This window comes from Nerophis ophidion, linkage group LG01 (genome assembly GCF_033978795.1).
Source record: "Nerophis ophidion isolate RoL-2023_Sa linkage group LG01, RoL_Noph_v1.0, whole genome shotgun sequence".
NCBI lineage: Eukaryota > Metazoa > Chordata > Actinopteri > Syngnathiformes > Syngnathidae > Nerophis > Nerophis ophidion.
Window position 1 is genome coordinate 58,520,021 of NC_084611.1, and position 25,020 is coordinate 58,545,040.

At 39.1% G+C, this 25,020-nt stretch overlaps 1 protein-coding gene across 1 annotated transcript in view; it reads right to left on the reverse strand.

Annotated features, from left to right (window-relative positions):
* LOC133557598 (transcription factor Sp6-like) overlaps positions 1–23,012 on the reverse strand; it is a 31,945-nt gene extending 8,933 nt beyond the window's left edge. The window contains exon 1 of the mRNA XM_061908183.1: positions 22,789–23,012. The gene's annotated coding sequence lies outside the window, so the exon portion shown is untranslated. The remainder of the gene's footprint in view (positions 1–22,788) is intronic.
* Between the last annotated feature and the right edge of the window lie 2,008 nt (positions 23,013–25,020).

Genomic DNA, 25,020 nt, shown 5'->3' on the forward strand with positions numbered 1-25,020 from the left:
CAACACATTGCAAAAAAGTTGGCAACGTGGCGTTTTTACCGCTGTGTTACATGGCCTTTCCTTTTAACAACACTCAGTAAACATTTGAGAAATAAGATCATTATCCATGCGTTTGTTACGTCTCGTCTCGATTACTGTAACGTATTATTTTCGGGTCTCCCCATGTCTAGCATTAAAAGATTACAGTTGGTACAAAATGCGGCTGCTAGACTTTTGACAAGAACAAGAAAGTTTGATCACATTACGCCTGTACTGGCTCACCTGCACTGGCTTCCTGTGCACTTAAGATGTGACTTTAAGGTTTTACTACTTACGTATAAAATACTACACGGTCTAGCTCCATCCTATCTTGCCGATTGTATTGTACCATATGTCCCGGCAAGAAATCTGCGTTCAAAGGACTCCGGCTTATTAGTGATTCCCAAAGCCCAAAAAAAGTCTGTGGGCTATAGAACGTTTTCATTTCGGGCTCCAGTACTCTGGAATGCCCTCCCGGTAAAAGTTCGAGATGCCACCTCAGTAGAAACATTTAAGGCTCACCTTAAAACTCATTTGTATACTCTAGCCTTTAAATAGACTCCCTTCTTAGACCAGTTGATCTGCCGTTTCTTTTCTTTTTCTCCTATGTCCCACTCTCCCTTGTGGAGGGGGTCCGGTCCGATCCGGTGGCCATGTACTGCTCGCCTGTGTATCGGCTGGGGACATTTCTGCGCTGCTGATCCGCCTCCGCTTGGGATGTTTTCCTGCTGGCTCCGCTGTGAACGGGACTCTCGCTGCTGTGTTGGATCCGCTTTGGACTGGACTCTTGCGACTGTGTTGGATCCATTATGGATTGAACTTTCACAGTATCATGTTAGACCCGCTCGACATCCATTGCTTTCCTCCTCTCCAAGGTTCTCATAGTCATCATTGTCACCGACGTCCCACTGGGTGTGAGTTTTCCTTGCCCTTATGTGGGCCTACCGATGATGTCGTAGTGGTTTGTGCAGCCCTTTGAGACACTAGTGATTTAGGGCTATATAAGTAAACATTGATTGATTGATTGATTGAAGTGAGGAGACCAATTTTTGAAGCTTTTCAGGTGGAATTCGTTCCCATTCTTGCTTGATGTGTAGCTTAAGTTGTTCAACAGTCCGGGATCTCCGTTGTGGTATTTTAGGCTTCATATTGCGCCACACATTTTCAATGGGAGACAGGTCTGGACTACAGGCAGGACAGTCTAGTATCCACACTCTTTTACTATGAAGTCACACTGTTGTAACACGTAGCTTGGCATTGTCTTTCTGAAATAAGCAGGGGCGTCCAACAAAACGTTGCTTGGATGGCAACATATGTTGCTCCAAAACCTGTTTGTACCTTTTAGCATTAATGGCACCTTCACAAATGATCAAGTATGACACATAGAATGGACTTGCTATCCCCGATTAAATAAGAAAACTTCATTTCAGTAGGCCTTTAAGTATCTTGTCTTTTCAGTATATTCAATTGTATATAGGTTAAAAAGGATGAGCAAATCATTGTATTTTGTTTTTATTTACGATTTACACAACGCGCCAACTTTACTGATTTTGGGTTTTGTAGTTGTAATTGACACAATACATATATACATGTATATATATTAGGGGTGTAACGGTACGTGTATTTGTATTGAACCGTTTCGGTACGGGGGTTTCGGTTCGGTTCGGAGGTGTATCGAATGAGTTTCCACACGGACATACAAACCCCGTTTCCATAAGAGTTGGGAAATTGTGGTAGATGTAAATATAAACGGAATACAATGATTTGCAAATTCTTTTCAATCCACATTCAATTGAAGGCACTACAAAGACAAGATATTTGATGTCTAAACTCATAAACTTTTTTTTTTTTGCCAATAATAATTAGCTTAGAATTTCATGGCTGCAACACGTGCCAAAGTAGTTGGGAAAAGGCATGTTCACCACTGTGTTACATCACCTTTTCTTTTAACAACACTCAATAAACGTTTGGGAACTGAGGAAACTAATTGTTGAAGGTTTGAAAGTGGAATTCTTTCCCATTCTTGTTTTATGTAGAGCTTCAGTCGTTCAACAGTCCGGGGTCTCCGCTGTCGTATTTTACGCTTCATAATGCACCACACATTTTTGATGGGAGACAGGTCTGGACTGCAGGCGGTCCTTTTTTTACAAAGCCATGCTGTTGCATCACTTGTCTTGCTGAAATAAGCAGGGGCATCCAGGATAAAGTTGCTTGGATGACAACATATGTTGCTCCAAAACCTGTATGGACCTTTCAGCATTATCGGTGCCTTCACAGATGTGTAAGTTACCCATGCCTTGGGCACTAATACACCCCCATACCATCACAGATGCTGGCTTTTGAACTTTGCGCCTATAACAATCCCAATGGTTATTTCCCTCTTTGTTCCGGAGGAGACTACATCCTCTGTTTCCAAATATAATTTGAAATGTGGACTTGTCATATCACAGAACACTTTTCCACTTTGCATCAGTCCATCTTAGGTGAGCTCGGGCCCAACTAAGCCGGCGGCGTTTCAGGATATTGTTGATAAATGGGTTTGGCTTTGCATAGTAGAGTTTTAACTTGCACTTACAGATGTAGCGACCAACTGTAATTACTGACAGTGGTTTTATGAAGTGTTATTGAACCCATGTGGTTATATCCTTTACACATTGATGTCGGTTTTTGATGCAGTACCGCCTGAAGGATCAAAAGTCCGTAATATCATCACTTACGTGCAGTGATTGCCTCAGATTCTCTGAACCTTTTGATAATTTTAAGGACCTTAGATGGTAAAATCCCTAAATTCCTTGCAATAGCTCGTTGAGAAATGTTGTTCTAAAACTGTTCGACAATTTCCTTACAAAGTGGTGACCCTCACCCCATCCTCGTTTGTGAATTACTTAGCATTTCATGGAAGCTGCTTTTATACCCAATCATGGCACCCAACTGTTCCCAATTAGCCTGCACACCTTTGGGATGTTCCATATAAGTGTTTGATGAGCATTCCTCAACTTTATCAGTATTTATTGCCACCTTTCCCGACTTCTTTGTCACGTGTTGCAGGCATCAAATTCTAATGTTAATGATTTTTTGCAAAAAACATTTTTTTTTATCAATTTGAACATCAAATATGTTGTCTTTGTAGCATATTCAAATGAATATGGGTTGAAAAGGATGTGCAAATCATTGTATTCCGTTTATATTTACATCTAACACAATTTCCCAACTCATATGGAAACGGGGTTTGTATTAAATAGCGTACCGCACATTGTGTAAACAATGCACACCGAGGCACAACACACGGCATGCTAGTAGCGACCGGGCTAAATTAGACTGACCATACCTCCTCTTTTCACCGGACATGTCCTCTTTTGCGGGGCTGTCTGGGTGGAGTTTCTTAAATGCCTGAAATGTCCGGCATTTTAAGTTAGGGTAGCGTGTATTTTCAATGTACGTTCAGGGTTAAGAAAGGGTTAAAAACAAAACAAATTGTGCACGCAACAGCATTCGTGAGGGAGGGGCAGAGACAGAGAGAGCGAGAGAGTTACGATAAACGCGCATGCATCTCCAGGCCCTGCTTTTTACCCATATATTTATCAGATTTTATGTTCTAATATCTATAGCAAGGGTGTCAAAAGTGTGCCCCGGAAGCCATTTGGCAAAATGGCTCTTCCAATGTTCTGGGTTGCCTACTCCTGCGTTGGTGGAAAAGCGGCAAATGAGTGAAAGCGACAGAGACGTTGCCATGGAGACAAGGGTTTTCTTACATGCCTGGCTGCAGTCACACCGCGACACCTGTCCGTCATTAATAACCTGGACCAATTCAAACAGTTATTTTTTTGTTTATTTGTTTAATTTGCATTGCCTCACACGATGGACACTACATATATTTCTATATGAAGCCAGGATAATTCTCTGGGAGCCGTCACTTTTTTGCGCTCGCTATCCCGGTACTTTCCCGGCTATTATCCACTGACCCCCGTGTTGCTGTAGGGAGGAAAAGCGGAACGACACACATTGCGGAAATAACATTATTCTCTGTGTGTCGGCTAAAAACAAATATATTCCACAACCCCAAACATGTCTTTTTCAAACCCTGCAGTGAAGAGAAGGGTTAGTAATGTGCAAAGACCATTCCAGGAAAAGTGGGAGATGCAATATTCCTTTGTTGAGCACAGGGGCACCCCGACATATCTTATTTGCACAGAGAAAGTTGCGGTGCACGAGGGATACAATTTGAAACGTCATTATACAACTAGACATGCTGAGGAGTATGCAACATTTTTCTAAAGAAATATTTTCTTGCGGCCCAGCCTCACCCAGACTCTGCATCCAGTGGCCCCCAGGTAAATTGAGTTTGAGATCCCTGGTGTAGAGAGAAGGTAAAATCACAACATCAGATACAACTGCGGTGCTTCGTTGTTGTCTGTCGTGTGCCAGGCAATCTGTTGATTTTTTTACAAAATCAGTTTTTTTGTCTATGTTTTAAAATTCAGGGAAAACAAGTCCTTGTACACACGAGGACTATTGTATGAAATAAAAGACAATAATGAACTTGTTTAAATATTTCGTTGATACTGTTACAATGCCGTCTGGTGTTTTTCTGCTGATTATAATTGTTTATAATTATAATTAATTATAAATTATAAGTTGTCACCGATTCTATTCATAACTTTTATGGACAGAATTTCTAGGTGCAGTCAAGGCGTTAATGAGATCCAGTTTGGTGGCTGCAGAATTAGGTCTCTGCTTTTTTTAATGATCATTGGGTTCTGATAGCTTCATATGGCCAGGATCTTCAGCTCTCACTGGATTGGTTCGCAGCTGAGTGTGAAGCGACTGGGATGAGAAATCAGCATCTCCAAGTCCGAGTCCATGGTTCTCGCCCGGAAAAGGGTAAAGTGCCATCTCCTGGTTGGGGAGGAGACCCTGCCCCAAGTGGAGGAGTTCAAGTACCTCGGAGTCTTGTTTACGAGTGAGGGAAGAGTGGATCGTGTGATCAACAGGTGGATCAGTGCGGGATCTTCAGTAATGCGGACGCTGTATCGATCTGTTGTGGTGAAGAAGGAGCTGAGCCGGAAGGCAAAGCTCTCAATTTACCGGTCGATCTACGTTCCCATCCTCACCTATGGTCATGAGCTTTGGGTTATGACGGAAAGGTCAAGATCACGGGTACCAGCGGCCAAAATTAGTTTCCTGAGCCGGGTTGTGGGGCTTTCCCTTAGAGATAGGGGGAAAAGCTCTGCCATCAGGGAGGAAATCAAAGTAAAGCCGCTGCTCCTCCACATCGAGAGGAGCCAGATGAGGTGGTTTGGGCATCTGGTCAGGATGCCACCCGAACGCCTCCCTAGGGAGGAGTTTCGGGCACATCCAACCGGTAGGAGGCCACGGGGAAGACCCAAAACATGTAGGGAAGACTATGTCTCCCGGCTGGCCTGGGAACGCCTCGGGATTCCCCGGGAAGAGCTGGACAAAGTGGCTGGGGAGAGGAAAGTCTGGGCTTCCCTACTTAGGCTGCTGCCCCCGCGACCCGACCTCGGATAAGCGGAAGAAGATGGATGGATGGAGATGGAAATTATAACGCTCCATCATTTTGTTATTTTAAATATTTAAAAACTGCATGGGTTCCCTCCGGGTACTCCGGCTTCCTCCCACTTCCAAAGACATGCACCTGGGGATAGGTTGATTGGCAATACTAAAATTGTCCCTAGTGTGTGAATGTGAGTGTGAATGTTGTCTGTCTATCTGTGTTGGCCCTGTGATGAGGTGACGACTTGTCCAGGGTGTACCCCGCCTACCGCCCGAATGCAGCTGAGATAGGTTCCAGCGACCCCAAAAGGACAAGCGGTAAAAAATGGATGGATAGAAAAATAAAATGCATTGAATAAGCAGTAGAAAATCGATGAAAGGATGGTATCAGTTCCACTACTAGTGATGTGCAACTTGATACTGAAATATCCATACCAGAACTTTGTGTTCTATTATTCATCCTCAAACAAAAAATATCAATATTTTTGATACTTTAGTTCAGGGGTCTCCAAACATTTTCAACCAAGGGCCGCGTACTGAAAATGTGAACTATGCAGGGGCCATATTGATTTTTTTTTTTTATTAAAAAAAATACTAAAAACAAATTTTGTTTCAGCTTTGTATTGTTGGTGACTAGGTATAATTACTAGGGGTGCGGGAAAAAATCGATTCGAATACAAATTGAATCGTTTACGTCGTGCGATTCAGAATCGATTCTCATTTTTAAAAAATCGATTTTTAAAATGTTTTAATTTAAATTTTTATCTATTTATTTATTTATTTTTAATCAATCCAACAAACCACTACACAGCAATACCATAACAATGCAATCCAATTCCAAAACCAAGCTTGACCCAGCAACACTCAGAACTGCAATAAACTGAGCAATTGAGAGGAGACACAAACACGACACAGAACAAACCAAAAGTAGTGAAACAAAAATGAATATTAGCAAAAAGAGTATCAATATTAATTATAATTTCAGCATAGCAGCGATTAAAAATCCCTCATTGACATTATCATTAGACATTTATAAAAATAATAAAAAAGAACAATAGTGTCAGAGTGGCTTACACTTGCATCGCATCTCATAAGCTTGACAACACACTGTGTCCAATGTTTTCACAAAGATAAAATAAGTCATATTTTTGGTTCGTTTAATAGTAAAACTAATTTACATTATTGCAATCAGTTGATAAAACATTTTCCTTTACCATTATAAAAGCTTTTTTTTTTTTTAATCTACTACTCTGCTGGCATGTCAGCAGACTGGGGTAGATCCTGCTGAAATCCTATGTATTGAATGAATCCAGAATCGTTTTGAATCGGAAAAATATCGTTTTTGAATCGAGAATCGAATCGCATCAAAAAAATTTATATATTATCGAATCGTGACCCCAAGAATCGATATTGAATCGAATCGTGGGACACCTAAAGATTCACAGCCCTAATAATTACTATTAATTGTTAGTTTTAACATTTAATACCTGGGTTGTTTTTTTTTTTATTATAAAAAAAACAAAAAAACTCAATAAACAAATGTATGTATATGTAAAGATATATACAGTACAGGACAAAAGTTTGGACACACCTTATTCGATGCGTTTTATTTATTTTCATGACTATTTACATTGTAGATTGTCACAAAAGGCATCAAAACTATGAATGAACACATGAGGAGTTATGTACTTTACAGAAAAAGGTGAAATGGCGGAAAACATGTTTTATAACTGAAAACATGTTTTATATTCCAGTTTCTTCAAAATAGTCCCCCTATGCTCTGATTATTGTTTTGAACACTCTTGGCATTCTCTCGATGGGCTTCTAGAGGTAGTCACCTGAAAGGGTTTTCACTTCACAGGTGTCATAGTTTTGATGCCTTCAGTGACAATCTACAATGTAAATAGTCATGAAAATAAAGAAAACACGTTGAAATGAGAAGGTGTGTCCATAATTTTGACCTGTACTATATATATATATATATATATATATATATATATATATATATATATATATATATATATATATATAGGTAGGAACACATATTTGTGTGATAGTGACTACGTATATTGCTATTAATTCTTAGTTTTTAAAAAAATTGTTTTTTCTCATTGCCTTTCGATGTTTCGGTCTTTTTTCGTACATTTACATTCCTTTTTTAGATTGATATGTTATTATTTGAAAATTCACAACTTGAAAAATTTTAGCAGACACGTTAAGTATATTTGCACAAGGTATCGGTATCAGATGGGTAAGAAAATCAGTGGTATCGCGCATCACTACAGCTAATACTAGTTCACTTCCCAAAAGGTAAGGTGATTTTATGGTTCCCCTTTTTATATCATATAGTCAACAGCTCTCAGCATGAATACATTTAGGTTTAACACATGTACATTGTAGCCACTGATCTCACTTATGGATGATCGGTATTGGAAGCATAAATCCCTAATTACAAAATTGTTAGTGTAATTTTTAGTCATTTATTCACAAAATGTATTAAATCTACAGATCAATTAATTAATCACAATAAATAAAACAATGGATATATTAATCGATTCAAGAAATAATCGTTTGGTGTAGTTCTTGTAAGGAACAACTGAGCATATTTTGGCCCTATTTGGGATCATTTCCATTTACACTTCTGTGCATGTGCATGCTAGCCAGACGCCTCCACCCAAAGAGACAATTAATTTCGTTAGAGAAAGCTCAAAAATTTATGAGCAAATTTTGATGTAATGGATCACCTCAAAAGGTCCTGAATCTAGACCATTCAGGACCCTTTATTACTATTGGGAAATATGGCCTGGCAGAGGTATGCCCACTACGAGTGCTTTTCTAGTTTGTTTTATTTATCAGTTATCTGAACTATTTTTGAATGTTATCGGATTTATCTGTGACGTCATAACTTCTCATATTGGTTACATAATTACAGTATAATGCACCCCTATTAGGAATCCACATTAACTTTCTTTTGTAGCTTCTTTTGATTGTTTTTTTTTTTTCACGTCACAAACAAGAGGGTCCTGTGAGTGTTTTGGGGGTTGGGTTAGGACGGGGGCTGCAGCAGCTTGTTGAGAGGAGCAATACAATATGTGCTTGTGTGACGGACTCTCCTAAAATACCAAAAAGAGCACTAGCTTTGTCAGTGTTTAGGTAAGTCTGAATTCATGCAAAAAAAACAAAAACAAGTACCGTATATAAACACTGATCGCATACCGACACTTGCTGTACGGAATTGTACTGGCAATCTACAGTCACAGAGAGTCCCATCATAATGTGTTTATAAGCAATTTTCTTTGTTGTCATCCTCCACAAATAAATTAATGTATGGCAAATACTGCTATTCTAATTAATGGAAACGCACCTGTGCATATTGATTGAATAGAGTGTACTTCGTTTTTCGTACGCCCTATTTTTTGCATGATTTGGTTTTCGAAAAAACTTTCCCTTTGTTTTTGTACACCGTTTTAATAATACGACCAAACCGGCTTCCGCGGAATGTATTTTTGTATGTATTTATTTGACAGGGACAGTACAATTAAACATTGCTACCCATAGGTAACACTTGCTGTACGGAATTGTACTGACAAGTTACAATTACAGAGAGTCCCATCATAATGTGTTTATAAGCAACTTTCTTTGTTGTCATCCACCACTAATAAATTCATGTATGGCAAATACTGCTATTCTAATTAATGGAGACGCACCTGGGCATATTGATTGAATAGAGCGGTACTTAATTTTTTTGTACGCCCTATTTTTCGCATGATTTGGTTTTCCAAAAAACTTTACCCTGGTTTTTGTAAACCGTATTAGTATTACGACCAAACCAGATTCCGCGGAAAGTATTTTTTATGTTTTTTTTTGACAGGGACAATACAATTAAACATTGCTACCCATAGGTAACCGATGTCAAAGTACATAAGACGTATAGTCACAGGCTAATTTGCAACCCTTGTCCCTGGTTAGGCTTTTAAAGAAAAGTTGAGAAAAGTGTAAAACACATACAAAAGTATTAAGAAAAGTACAATAGTTAAAACACATTAAAAATAATTGGCCCGATTTGTGCATACTAATAGTTATAGTGCTCACACTTCTGATTATCCATAAGCCACTTTATCAGTTTTGTGGAGAAAAGATCAATGTCCGACTGTGACTTTAACTCCAGTGGCAAAGAGTTCCACAGATGTGAGGCCTTCACTGAGAATGCAGACTGACCCAGTGTGCAGACTGCAGCTTGAGTCTGCACACCTTCACTACTGTATCTTTGTATTTCTTTACAAATTACATCAGGGGCTAATCCATCAAGACACTTAAAAATAGCTTTTAAAAATGAGATATTTATAAAATTATCACAATTAATCATGTTATATTATTGTGTAATATGGCAGTGATGATGCTTCATTGTTTTTTGGGCAAACATCTTTAGAGTTAGTTTATATAAGGACAACAGAGGCTTCACTACACATTTCGTGGCCTGTCTCCAGACTATGGGACAATAAGACATATGGGATAAAATCATTGCATGCATGTAAACTTGTGCAGCTTGAACAGATATACACGGTCGAAGAACCCTGAAAGAGTTTATATTTATTTTAATCGTCTTAGTCATTTTTATAATATGGCCATCAAATAATGTTCCGAAAGGAGAATTCTACCGTGTCCATGTGCCTGTTTTTTTTTTTTAATCCACGATGGTGCCAAGTATAGTTGTGAGTGCCAGGACTTTGTTAAAGAAGGTGAGAAACACTAAGGAATTGAATAAATAAATGTACGAAAGTAGCTTTCCTTTCCCCTATTCCAAGAGTCTTTAATAAAAGCAAAAGTTATGTTTAATGTTAATTTATGATTATCAGCATCTGTGGTGTATATTTAGAGTATCGCCCAAGTTTGTTCGTCTGTATTTGTTTATTTAAAGAACAATGTGCCAATACATTAAGAAGACGGCTGCACCAGATTTAGCACCGTGCTAATTTACATCTGCATTCCTTTTATGGTTCATCTAACATGCACAGTTAAAATTACACAGGATTGAAAATACACAACAATATTGAAATCACATAATACTTGTATTTTAAAATACAAGTATAATACATAGAGGGTATGAGAGTGGGCGGTCAAGTTACAGTATTTTAGCAGCTTCATTTAAAGTGAACAAACATACATTCTGTACATATACATGTACATACACTCATGCACATAATCACATTTCATATATTCATATATTAACGTTGTTGCCCTCGGGGAAACTGGGTAACACATGGCACACTGACAAAGCTTAACCTATTGTTACTATAATAATCTACAAGGTTAATATAGGTTGCTTTTCTTTTCTTCCCCTCCATTTTTTTCTGCATTCGTTTGTATATGTAGTTATCATTACTATGGGTGTAATGGTACGTGTATTTGTATTGAAACGTTTCGACTGGGCTACGACAACATGCAAAAGCCAGAGCTGGAAGACCCTCCTGCCTCGTTAAGATCGCCCTTTTGAGAACACTTTGGCTTCGCGGTGCGATACAACAATGTAGGACGGAGGTTGACGATATTGTTCAGCAGCAGTAGGGTACGCTTCTGCCAACACGTCAAACATGCTAACTCCTTTGAAGCGTCACCAACGCATTCAAGCAGCCTCGCCTTGGCGAGTCAGGCAGGGCTGAAGCAATAACAAATGTTTTAATAGCAGCAGATTTAAGACCATCCATCCATCAACTTTCTACCGCTTGTCCCATTCGGGGTGGCAGGGTGTTGCTGCATTGCATTAAAAACTGCATTTTGACCCACTTCTATTGTGGAAGAACAATAAGCCCATATATCTTCTTAGTGCCAAGTTAGCCAGAAAGGAGTGTGTTGATAAACGTGGACCCCGACTTAAACAAGTTGAAAAACTTATTGGGGTGTTTGCGTTTAGTGGTCAATTGTTCGGAATATGTACTGTACTATGCAGTCTACTAATTCTCAATCAATCAAAAACATCACTTTATATGAAGAAAGGTTTTGTTAAGAAACCATTCTGAGCCTTATCTTATTTATTTTTTATTTTATATATGCTGACCACATTAACCTTGGCAATGAACCCTGTGTGTATATGTATGTTATGCCATTGTTTACAAATTTGGTAAATATATAACCAAAAAATTTATATTTTGTTGTTTTCTTTCTGTACCTAAAATGAACCAAACCGTGACCTCTAAACTGAGGTACGTACCAAACCGAAATTTTTGTGTACCGTTACACCCCTAATCATTATGTATATGTATTGTTGTATTTGAACAACTGTATTGTTGATAATAGAAGTAAATTATTGGTATTGTTCATTATCAATAGCACTATTTCTATTGGTATTTGTAATGCTCCATTTGTAGTGTAATAAGGCTCATTGTTATTTCTGTATTATTATTTATTTCGCTAACTGCTTCTTTGCTATCACTCTTACCATCATTTGTATATATGGTATTTGCTGATGTTGTTCTACTGTTGTTGTTGTTCTGTTTGCTGTTGTTTCTGTCTCTCTGTCTAATCCCCCTCTTGTCCCCACAATTTCCCCCTCTGTTTTCCCTTTTTTCTCTTTCTATCCCCTCCTACTCCGGCCCGGCTGCACCAAATGATAATATAAATACATTTAATGAAGTAAAATACAAATAAGGCAACAAGAGAAGTATCCTACACTTCTCTTTAGTAAAATAAATCCGAACAGCCGATATGGACATCTGCATCAACTATATGATTTGCCTGAAAAGCTGGACAGGACAAAAAATAAAAAATAAATAAAAAATAAAAAATAAAGTGCAGCAGTTTTTATCAAAGTCCACATACAGTGCAGTAGCCATTTACCCCATTGGTACTGCATACGTAAACAAGTTAATGTATTGTACACACAATGAAACGTCAAACAATTAGTTTGGAATTCCCTAATATAAGGTGCGCAGTTTAAGGTCGAGCAGATTTATTTCATGTCGGCCTGGAGCCAAAGCGGCTGCTCTGTAATTTTTTGGGAATGTGACTGGAAGTAGTGGCCTTGTACGCCTTCTGTCCCTGATTGTAAACAACCGTGTACTCCTCCATTCTGCAAAGCGCTGGGAGCGCTGAGGGAAACAGCTGGCAGAGGAGACGGGTTGGTGTTGATGGGGTTGGGAGGGGAATTGGGGGGTCTGGGAAGAAGAGAATGGAGCAACGCAATGACAGAGCTGGGACCATAAAACCTGCCTGGTCAAGACCCTTGCAGCACGGTCGTCTACTGGAGGGGAGGAGGAACTTTGTGCAATGGCATTTTCCAACTCTAAAGACATTCATAAGTAGTTAGTTTTAAGCACAAGGAGGGTAGAGTTTAACTATAATGTTGTCGAAAGTATCGATACTTGGATACAAAGTTGATACCCACACTTAAAAAATACAATGATACCTGCTTTATTTTGTATCGCCAGGACTGAATACTGTACAACCTTTTTTCCTGGGCGAGCCATGTCAATTCTCGACGTGTGAGCACTACATCTATTTTTAAGAACACTAATACAAAACCTCACAATAATGTCTGATTGAAGTGCTCCTCGAATACAATCTGCACCGGACCAAACAGCAGGACATTATTACCTGTGAGCCTTTCTAACTCCTTGTGCAGATCTGAATGCTTATTATTTAAATGTTTACCGAAGTTCGAAGCAAAGGTGGTAATACTAATCGCCACATTTGGCGAGGCATGTTTTAAAGCAGCTGTTGTGAGAGTAGCGTATGTGTGTGTGTGCTCCTTTAATAATGGGAGTATGTGGGGCGAGTGAGAGAGTGGGCAAGTCAACATCATGAACCTCGGCTCTGTAGTCACCGCCACAAAGCAGCACTCAGATGAAACAGTGGTACCGGTACTTTTCAATGGTTGTATAGTACCGATTATAATTTATTAGTACCGCGATTCTTTATTAGTATTGGTATACCATACAACACTAGTACGGAGTCATGCATTCATCCGTGTAAATAAGCTATTCAGACCTACACTGCATTGTGTTTACTACGTCACACTTTCAAGCTCTATTGTTGAAACTTTTAATTACTTTTCAATAAAATAGTACATTTGAAAAATGTGTATCATAGAATTGAATAAGTATCAAAAATCGTGAGAATCCAGGAGTTTGGATGACATTGTCAGTGATTTAGCATCCATGTGATTAAATGTTTATGAGTAGTCATGACAAGACATGTATTGCCTGTTTTTATTCTTCCCATCTTACTGTGAGACAGATGATATCACCAGAACTCTCTTTGTTGATTTATTGGCCGCTCTTACACGCTCACGTGTGCTTAAAGCAGCGGCGTCCAAAATGCGGCCCAGTGGCCATTTATGGTCTTGTTTTTTTTTCTTCCAATATTCAAAGATATACAGCAAATCGTCTCAGCATTCTCGTTTTTGCAGAGAAATCTTGTTTTTGTCCTTCTTTACCAGCGTCTTTCCATTTTGTTACCCACTCTGAGTGTCAGAGTGGATTGCACAGTTTTTTATAGTTACTAGGGGTGTGGGGAAAAATCGATCCAAATACGTTGTGCGATTCAGAATCGATTATCTTTTTTTTTTAATCATTTTTTTTTTTTTTTTTATTCATCCATCCATCCATTTCCTACCACTTTTTCCCTTTTGGGGTTGCGGGGGCACTGGTGCCTATCTCAGCTACAATCGGGCGGAAGGCGGGGTACATTTATTTATTTATTTATTTTTTTATCAATCCAACAAACCACTACACAGCAATACCATAACAATGCAATCCAATTCCAAAACCAAACCTGACCCAGCAACACTCAGAACTGCAATAAACAGAGCAATTGAGGAGACACAAACACGACACAGAACAAACCAAAAGTAGTGAAGCAAAAATCAATATCATCAACAACAGTATCAATATTAGTTATAATTTAAAAAAAAAAAGAACAATAGTGTCAGAGTTGCTTACACTTGCATCGTATCTCATAAGCTTGACAACACACTGTGTCCAATGTTTTCACAAAGATAAAATAAGTCATATTTTTGGTTCGTTTAATAGTTAAAACAAATTTACAGTATTGCAATCAGTTGATAAAACATTGTCCTTTATGATTACAAAAGCTTTTTAAAAAAAATCTACTACTCTGCTAGCATGTCAGCATACTGGGGTACATCCTGCTGAAATCCTATGTACGGTACTGAATGAATACAGAATCGTTTTGAATCGTAAAAATATCGTTTTTGAATCGAAAATCGCGTTGAATAAGAAAAAATCGATATATTATCGAATCACGACCCCAAGAATCGATATTGAATCGAATCGTGGAACACCCAAAGATTCGCAGTCCTAATAGTTACACTCTTATGATGTAGGAGTGATTGTAATTTGTAATGAAAATAAAAAACCCTCATTTTCACCCATTTTCCTGAAAAATGTCCCATATTTTGAAATCCCAGGATAACATGTAGTTAAGACTTTGAGCGCACTTTAATGCGCCCTGTAAGGTTTGTCTGATCTTGAATGGGATTGTGCTGAACATTTTTATTTCTCCTCAGGGACTATTAAAGTATTTCTGATTCTGATTCTTATTGTCAAAACGTGTACTGTGGTGGGGTTTGTTTTCCCGGAATGCAAAGGAAGGTGACGGGACATGGCGTGAAGGTAAATACATAGTTTATTTTATCCATAAAAAAAAAGGGCAAACTAAAGGCGCGCACAAGGCGGAGAACAAACTTGGCTAAAAAAACAAAAAAATATACCACAAAGGCAAAAAACTTAGGACACGAAAAACTCGCTAACTGTGACTTGAATAAACAAAACTTACGTGCAAGGCATGAAGCATGAACTGGCATGAAGGGAATGAACAGAGCATGGAACAACAACAATGACGCCAGGCCGATTACCTGTGGCAACTCAAGCTTAAATTATAGTAGTGTGATTAACACAGGTGCGTGAGTCCTAAACAAATCAGGTGTGTGAGTCCAAATGAATCAGGTGAACTAATGGTTGTCAAGTGACAAAACACACAGAGTGCACAATGAGCCCAAAACCCAAACAGAACGTGACCACAAAACATGACACATATTATGAAGAAGTGTTAGAAATAAACACGGTGAATATAAGTCGTCAGAAGAAAAAGTTTGTATTGCAATGGCATACATATGTTGACCAGTATCTTTCCATGAATGATTTGTTATTGACAAAAATTGACAATAAAATCTGTCACCGACAAATTCATTTGTCATTAATGACAGTGACGTCATCGCTCTTGTTTTTCTGGATGGTAAAGAACATGCGTGTGTGAGCCAAGCTGCAGGAAGTAAAACATGTTTGCATTTCCACGAGTGAAAACTGATTTTCTCAAAATTGCTTTTTATTGTGATTAAGATGCATTTAAAGCGGAGGCACGTCGGACATCTGGAGGATGATGGCTCTCCTTGGTAAGATAGTTAGCTTGTTACCTGGCTGGCTAGCTAACAACAGAAAGACGAAGTTGTGTGAAAAATAGCTAAATCTATAATTAATCTTTTCTAAACTCATCTTCATCACAAAACAATTTTTTAGGAAGCTAATTAGATTCAGTGTGATGTTGCTACTACTTTTGTTGTTACCACAATATGTTAACATGGAAGTCCACAATTACAATGTAAAGCAATTATGTATGCTCTACATTCACTAGTAATGTATAAAAAGACATTTGTTTGTAGTTTTTATTTTTGTTTTGTTGGCCCTCCTTATTTTACAAAAATAGAACACATTTATAATTGGCATTGTTGTTTTGTTGTTACTATATTTTGACTTTCCTTTGTTAATATAAAACAATTTAACTCTTTGTTTTTGTCAGCACTTTGCCAGTCTTTGCTTTTAAAAGGACAAGTTGTTGTTGTAACCAACTACAACAACAACAACAGAACAACAGCAGCAACTCCGATAAGTGCAAATATGATATAAAAATTAAACAGTTAATAAAGTAGATAGTAATAACACAGAAATGACAAACATAATTGTACAACAAATGAAACCATAACAAATACCAATTGAAACAACACTATTGATAATGAATAATAATAACCTCAATTATCAATAATGCAACGATACATACAGTATATGTAATGAAAACTTGAATTACAAAAGAAAGCAGATAAATGAATGTGGGAAACAGAAAAATATAAATGGTAATTGGGTTGTACTTGTATTAACCTTGTAGATTGTTATAGTAAAAGTAGGTCACGCTTCATCAGTGTGCCGTGTTTTATACAGTTTCCCCTGAGAAGAAACAACGTTAATATATGTCCGATGAAACGTTATTATATGCCTATGTGCTTGTGTATGTACAGAATGTGTATATGTATGTATGTTTGTAAAGTGAATGTACCGTATTTGTGCATGTCTATGCCAGCTTATGTACCTGTGTATGTGCGTAAGTATCAATGTGTGCGCGTATGTCTGTATGAATGAATGTACGTATGCATGTATGTATTTATTTATTTATGGGGCGGCATAGCTCGGTTGGTAGAGTGGCCGTGCCAGCAACTTGAGGGTTGCAGGTTCGATTCCCGCTTCCGCCATCCTAGTCACTGCCGTTGTGTCCTTGGGCAAGACACTTTACCCACCTGCTCCCGGTGTCACCCACACTGGTTTAAATGTAACTTAGATATTGGGTTTCACTATGTAAAGCGCTTTGAGTCACTCGAGAAAAGCGCTATATAAATATAATTCACAATTCACTTCACTTATATACAGTATGTATGAATAACTGTGTGCATGTGCGTATGTGTGTTTGTATGTTCGATATATTTGTGTCCCAGTATGTGTGGGAGCCCAAGTACAGACCCAGCCACTTGGAGAACCCAACCCAGGGAACAAGGGACCATTGGCCCCAAGCAGGCGGGCCAGCCAACGACAGGACCCATAGAAACAGGCCCACCGTGCTGCCTGGCAGGCCAGCAGTGGGCAGTAGACGGACGTGCCTGGCAGAGGACAAGGCACAGGAGAAACAAGAGACAGCCCAAGCCACCAAGAGACCATACCCCACGCAGGCAGAAAAACGGAACTTCCCGCCTCGAGGGGCCCAGAGACTCCCCGCAGCCAAACATGAAGACCACCAAAAGTTACACCCCTAGTAATGATAACTACATATACCAAAAGCAACCGGGCTACCCACGAACCCAACCCCCCCAACTCCCACTCAAGCACTCAAGTCGGCCACAAAAGTACCACCCAGCAAATATATATATATATATATGCATACATACTTACATTATATACATACATATATATATATATACATACATACATACACACACATTATATACATACATATACATACATGCATACATTATATACATACTATATATATATATATACATATATATATATATATATATATATATATATATATATATATACATATATATATATATATATATATATATATATATATATATATGCATACACACACAATTTTGCCACACTTCCTAAGTGTGTGACAATCATTGGTACTTTATTTTAACACACACCTACACATATTCATACATATACAATCGACAAAATTTTTTATATACAGTGCATCCGGAAAGTAATCAGAGCGCTTGACTTTTTCACATTTTATTATGTTACAGCCTTATTCCAAAATGGAATACGTTCATTGTCCTCAAAATTCAACAGAAAATATTTGTTATTTTATTTTGCTAATTTATTACAAATAAAAATAATACATGTAAATACATTTTCTCAGCATTTGCTCAATACTTTGTTGATGCACCTTTGGCAGCAATTACAGCCTCGAGTCTTTTTCAGTACGATGCCTCAAGTTTGGCACACCTATCTTTGAGCAGTTTAGCCCATTCTTCTTTGCAGAACCTCTCAAGTTCCAGCAGGTTGGATGAAAACTATTGGTTTTCATCCAGGATGTCTCTGTACATTGCTGCATTCCTCTTTCCCTCTATCCTGACGAGTCTGTCAGTTCCTGCCGCTGGAAAAACATCCTCACAGCCACCATGCTTCACTGTAGGAATGGTATTGGGTTGGTAATGAGCAGGAACTGGTTTCCTCCAAACATGGCGCCTGGCATTCACGCCAAAGACTTCAATCTTTGTCTCATCAGAAAAAATAATTTAGTTCCTCATCGTCAGAGTCTTTCAGGAAGTGCATTATGGAATGGCTTTCGTCTGGCCTGATTGATGAATTGCTGCAGAAATGCTTGTCCTTCTGGAAGGTTCTCTTCTCTCTCCAGAGGAATGCTATAGTTCTGACAGAGTGACCATTAAGTTTTTGGTCACCTTCCTGACTAGACTAAGATGAATGCAGCAATGTACAGAGACATCCTGGATGAAAACCAACGAAAGATGAAGGCCAAGTGTAATAAACACCTGCAATTATATATTATCACGTAAAAATCTACTTCTGCATCTGTTCTTGACACATGTGTTTTGGGCTGGCTTCTGTGAAAACAAACCCCGCCCACTCTGCTTTGTTCTTGGTCTGAGCTGCTGCTACGTAGATTACCGTGATAACTCGTATGACACTCAAAAGCGCAGAGTTGAACCATTGAAATAAATAAATGATAAATGGGTTGTACTTGTAGAGCGCTTTTCTACCTTCAAGGTACTCAAAGCGCTTTGACACTACTTCCACATTTACCCATTCACACACACACATTCACACACTAATGGGGGGGCTGCCATGGAAGGCGCTAACCAGCACACATCAGGAGCAAGGGTGAAGTGTCTTGCTCAGACACAACGGACATGACGAGGTTGGTACTAGGTGGGGATTGAATCAGGGACCCTTGTGTTGCACACGGCCACTCTTCCACTGTGCCACGCCATCCCTAAATACTTTAAATGCTTTCTATCGTTCATGACCTGTGGTCGCTTAAAAACAGCACTGCACATCATAATGGCGGCTACAGTTTTGATGCTAAAGGGCTAAAAAATAATGTAGAACGTCCGGCCGTATTTTGCCCAGGTCTGGTTTTACTGGTACTCAAGCGACTTGTTATCTTTTGACAACAATTTGAACCAATATGTTTAATATGTTCATCACACAAAATGTATGTAAATTTTACCTCAATGCTTATCATTTTTCAGTATTTGATTACTCATTATTTGAAGGAATGACTTATCATATACCACAGGGGTGTCAAACTAATTTTAGCTCTGGGGCCACATGGATGAAAATCTATTCCCAAGTGGGCCAAAATGATAAAATCATTACATGATAACTTAAAAATAAAGACAATTCCAGGTTCTTTCCTTTGTTTTACTTCAGACAAAAATAGAAAAAAACATTCTGAAAACGTACAAATCACAAATAGTCCTTTGAGAAAACCCTTCAAATTTGTTGAAAATTCTGAGGGAATCGATGAAGCTTCAAACGCACAATGAGCTTAGACTTTGTCTCAGTGTATCTACAAAGCCAGGATTAAACTTTAAGTCATGGTCTTTCTGGGATTGAACAAAAACACAACAGGTAAACTCCTGTAGGTATCAAATACCTCCTTTATCACTTCCACGTATCAATCCAGTGCTAGCGCAACAAACCGTAAGAAACGGCGGTAAAAACGATTCAAAAGGGTTAAGTTCACTTTTCTCGTGTTGGACAGAGACATTTTGGGGCGACGAGAGCGCCAAATGACAATGTTTTCAAAGCAAAATAAGTAACATGGCAGGTTTTATGTTTCATGTTGGTTGAGGAGCAAGAGCCACAGTCACCCTTTACTGCGTAACTCTTGCTTGGCCTCTGTATAAACCGTTTCCTTGCCTAACATAATTGCTATTGCGACATCCAGAGGACACATTTGGAACAGCAGTTTCTTTCGTTCCAAAAAAAAAGCAGCAAATTTTTTATACTTGTCAAACTCATCACGCGGGGCGGGTAAAACCGGTTCGCGGGCTTGGTTTTACCCGCGGGCAATACGTTTCACACCCCTGATATTGCATATACAAACCCCGTTTCCATATGAGTTGGGAAATCGTGTTAGATGTAAATATAAACGGAATACAATGACTTGCAAATCATTTTCAACCCATATTCAGTTGAATATGCTACAAAGACAACATATTTGATGTTCAAACTGATAAACCTTTTTTTTGCAAATAATCATTAACTTTACAATTTGATGCCAGCAACACATGACAAAGAAGTTGGGAAAGGTGGCAATAAATACTGATAAAGTTGAAGAATACTCATCAAACACTTATTTGGAACATCCCACAGGTGTGCAGGCTAAATGGGAACAGGTGGGTGCCATGATTGGGTATAAAAACAGCTTCCCAAAAATGCTCCGTCTTTCACAAGAAAGGATGGTGCGAGGTACACCTCTTTGTCAACAACTGCGTGAGCAAATAGTCAAACAGTTTAAGAACAACGTTTCTCAAAGTGCAATTGCAAAAAATTTAGGGATTTCAACAACTAGGGTCCATAATATCATCAAAAGGTTCATAGAATCTGGAAAAATTACTCCATGTAAGCGGCATGGCCGGAAACCAACATTGAATGACCGTGACTCTCAGCCGGCACTGTATCAAAAACCGACTTCAATCTCTAAAGGAAATCACCACATGGGCTCAGGAACACTTCAGAAAACCACTGTCACTAAATACGGTTTGTCGCTACATCTGTAAGTGCAAGTTAAAGCTCTACTATGCAAAGCGAAAGCCATTTATCAACAACGTCCAGAAACGCCGCTGGCTTCTCTCGGCCCGAGATCATATAAGATGGACTGATGCAAAGTGGAAAAGTGTTCCACATTTCAAAATTGTTTTTGGAAATATTCAACATTGTTTCATCCGGACCAAAGGGGAAGCGAACCATCCAGACTGTTATCGACGCAAAGTTCAAAAGCCAGCGTCTGTGATGGTATGGGGGTGCATTAGTGCCCAAGGCATGGGTAACTTACACATCTGTGAAGGCACCATTTATGCTGAAAGGTACATACAGGTTTTGGAACAACATATACTGCCATCTAAGCGCCGTCTTTTTCATGGACGCCCCTGCTTATTTCAGCAAGACAATACCAAGCCATATTCAGCACGTGTTACAACAGCATGGCTTCGTAAAAAAAGAGTGCGGGTACTTTCCTGGCCCGCCTGCAGTCCAGACCTGTATCCCATCGAAAATATGAGGCGCATTGTGAAGCGTAAAATACGACAACGGAGGTCCCTGGACTGTTGAACGACTGAAGCTCTACATAAAACAAGAATGGGAAAGAATTCCACTTTCAAAATTTCAACAATTAGTTTCCTCAGTTCCCAAATGTTTATTGAGTGTTGGTAAAAGAAAGGGTGATGTAACATTGGTGAACATGCCCTTTCCCAACTACTTTGGGACATGTTGCACCCATGAAATTCTAGGTTAATTATTATTTGCAAAAAAAAAAGTTTATTAGTGTGAACATCAAATATCTTGTCTTTGTAGTGCATTCAATTAAATATGGGTTGAAAAGGATTTGCAAATCATTGTATTCTGTTTTTATTTACCTCTAACACAATTTACCAACTCAAATAAAAATTGGTTTTGTACTTTATACCATGAAATGTTTTTCGTCCAACTCTCACTGGTTTATTTAATTGATTATAATACTGAATAAGATATATACTAATCCCATTATTTAATATTCTTTATCATGGATGATGTTGAACACAAAAATATAGAAAACTTATTGTAATATCTGACAGGTTGAATGGGTATTAAATAAACTTCTTACTACTCTTTCCTCGATATGTTGTATTGTGCAAGCGTAAACATGTGATGTAAAGCATGTGGTACATTTTATAAATCCTACCCTGTATATATCAAATATATAGTCTATATTCCGAATGTATAATGTGAGTAAAGTACTTATTGTTAATGACTTCTTTTTAGTCATACAATAATTGCAATCCAGCAATTAAGACTAATAACTAATAACTTTAATATACTTTGGCAAACTCAAAGCTGCAATCATAATTTAGACATATCATTAGTTTAATTTGTGTTGGAGGTCATCCATCCATCTATCCATTTTCTACCGCTTGTCTTGTGTTGAAGGTGATGAAGAAAATGAGTGTAACCGCATATTAATCATGAAGTCGTTCTATGTTTGGAGTACGGGCCAAGAAAAATAAAAAACTCACACAATTCATGGCCCCCGGACGGCACTTTGTACGTACAGCATAAATAATACCTTTACGTTGTAATTGTGGACTTCCGTATGAAAATATTAAAGTGGAAAGTAAATATGACATACAGTTGATAGACAGTTTAAGATAAATTTCATTCAATGAAATCATAACCCAAGAGTTACCTGTTTGCGCGTCGAAGCCGCGCCTTGCCGGTGTTATTTCGTCGCGCGTCCCATTGAGCCGAATAAACCTCAGTGTTTGTCTTCCATCGGCAGCGAGAACCTCACAGAAGAATATATTTGAGTAATGTGAAGAGGATTCTTCATTCCATCATCGTGATGACGACACACTCGGTGCAGGGTTTTCACGTCTGAGACGAACTTTGCTGGAGACCTTGAGTCTTGAGAGAGTCCAGGCCCCGCCCCCCTCCGACGTCACCTACCACCGCAAGGATGCCCTTTGCGCATTCCTTCTATTCATCCATCCATCCATCCATTTCTACAGTTTATTCCCTTTTGGGGTCGCAGGGGGCGCTGGCGCCTATCTCAGCTACAATCCGGCGGAAGGCGGCGTACACCCTGGACAAGTAATGTCTATCTGTGTCCTTTTATTTACTTAAATTTTATTTTATCTTAACTATTTTCTCATCACATTATCTTTCTCAAACTGTGCGTCTGCCTCACAATACGAAGTTCCTGCAGTCCTGGGTTCAAATCCAGGCTCGGGATCTTCCTGTGTGGAGTTTGCATGTTCTCCCCGTGAATGCGTGGGTTCCCTCCGGGTACTCCGGCTTCCTCCCACTTCCAAAGACATGCACCTGGGGATAGGTTGATTGGCAACACTAAATTGGCGCTAGTGTGTGAATGTGCGTGTGAATGTCGTCTGTCTATCTGTGTTGGCCCTGCGATGAGGTGGCGACTTGTCCAGGGTGTACCCCGCCTTCTGCCCGATTGTAGCTGAGATAGGCGCCAGCGCCCCCCGCGACCCCAAAAGGGAATAAGCGGTAGAAAATGGATGGATGGATGGAAACTCGGCTTATTTGATCAGTTACAGTAGGTATAAACATGTAACATTTTCATACTTGCCAACCTTGAGACATCCGATTTCGGGAGGTGGTGGGGCGTGGTCAGGTGTGGGGCGGGGCGTGGTTAACAGGGGGGAGGAGTATATTTCCCATAAATTCACCATGTCAAGTATTTCATATATATATAAGAAATACTTGACTTTCTGTGAATTCTCTCGCTCTCTCTCTCTCTCTTTATCTCTCTCTCTCTCTCTATCTCTCTGTCTCTATATATATATATTTTTCAGAAAATTTGAATATTGTGATAAAGTAATTTATTTTCCGTAATGCAACTAAAAACATGAAAATGCCATACATTCTGGATTCATTACACATCAACTGAAATATTGCACGCCTTTTATTATTTTAATATTGCTGATTATGGCATACAGCTTAAGAAAACTCAAAAATCCTATTTCAAAAAATTAGAATATTTCCTCAGACCAAGTTAAAAAAATATATTTATAACAGGAAAACAAAATCAAACATTTGAAAATGTCAATTAATGCACTCAGTACTTGGTTGGGAATCCTTTTGCACGGATTACTACATCAATGCGGCGTGGCATGGAGGCAATCGGCCAGTGGCTATGCTGAGGTGTTATGGATGCCCAGGATGCTTAAATAGCAGCCTTCAGCTCATTTGCATGATTGGGTCTGGTGTCTTTCAGCTTCTTCTTCACAATACCCCACAAATTATCTATGGGGTTTAGGTCAGGGGAGTTGGCAGGCCAATCGAGGACAATAATGCCATGGTCAGTACACCACTTACTGCTGGTTTTGGCACTGTGAGCAGGTGCCAGATCATGCTGGAACATTAAATCATCATCTCTATTGAGCTTTACAACAGATAGAAGCATGTACACAGCTGTATTGACTCTGGAGTTGATGAAACACAGTGGACCAAAACCAGCAGCTGATATGGCTTCCCAAACCATTGGTGACTGAGGGAACTTCCATTGTTTAGAGTTCAGGAGTGGCTTGACCATGGGAATACGGCTATTGAAGCTGTATCTGCTGAAAAGCTCTATGGAGATGATGTTTTCATTTTCCAGAAAGATCTGGCACCTGTCCACAGTGCCTAAACCACCAGTAACTGGTGTACTGACCATGGCATTACTGTCCTCCAATGGCCTGCCAACTCCCCTGACCTGAACCTCATAGAGAATTTGTGGGTTATTGAGAAGAAGAAGCTGAAAGACACCAGACCCAATCATGCAAATGAGCTAAAGGCCGCTATTGAAGCATCCTGGGCATCCATAACACCTCAGCAATGCCACAGGCCGATTGCCTCCATGCCACGCCGCATTAATGCAGTAATCCGAGCAAAAGGTTTCCCAACCAAGTACTGA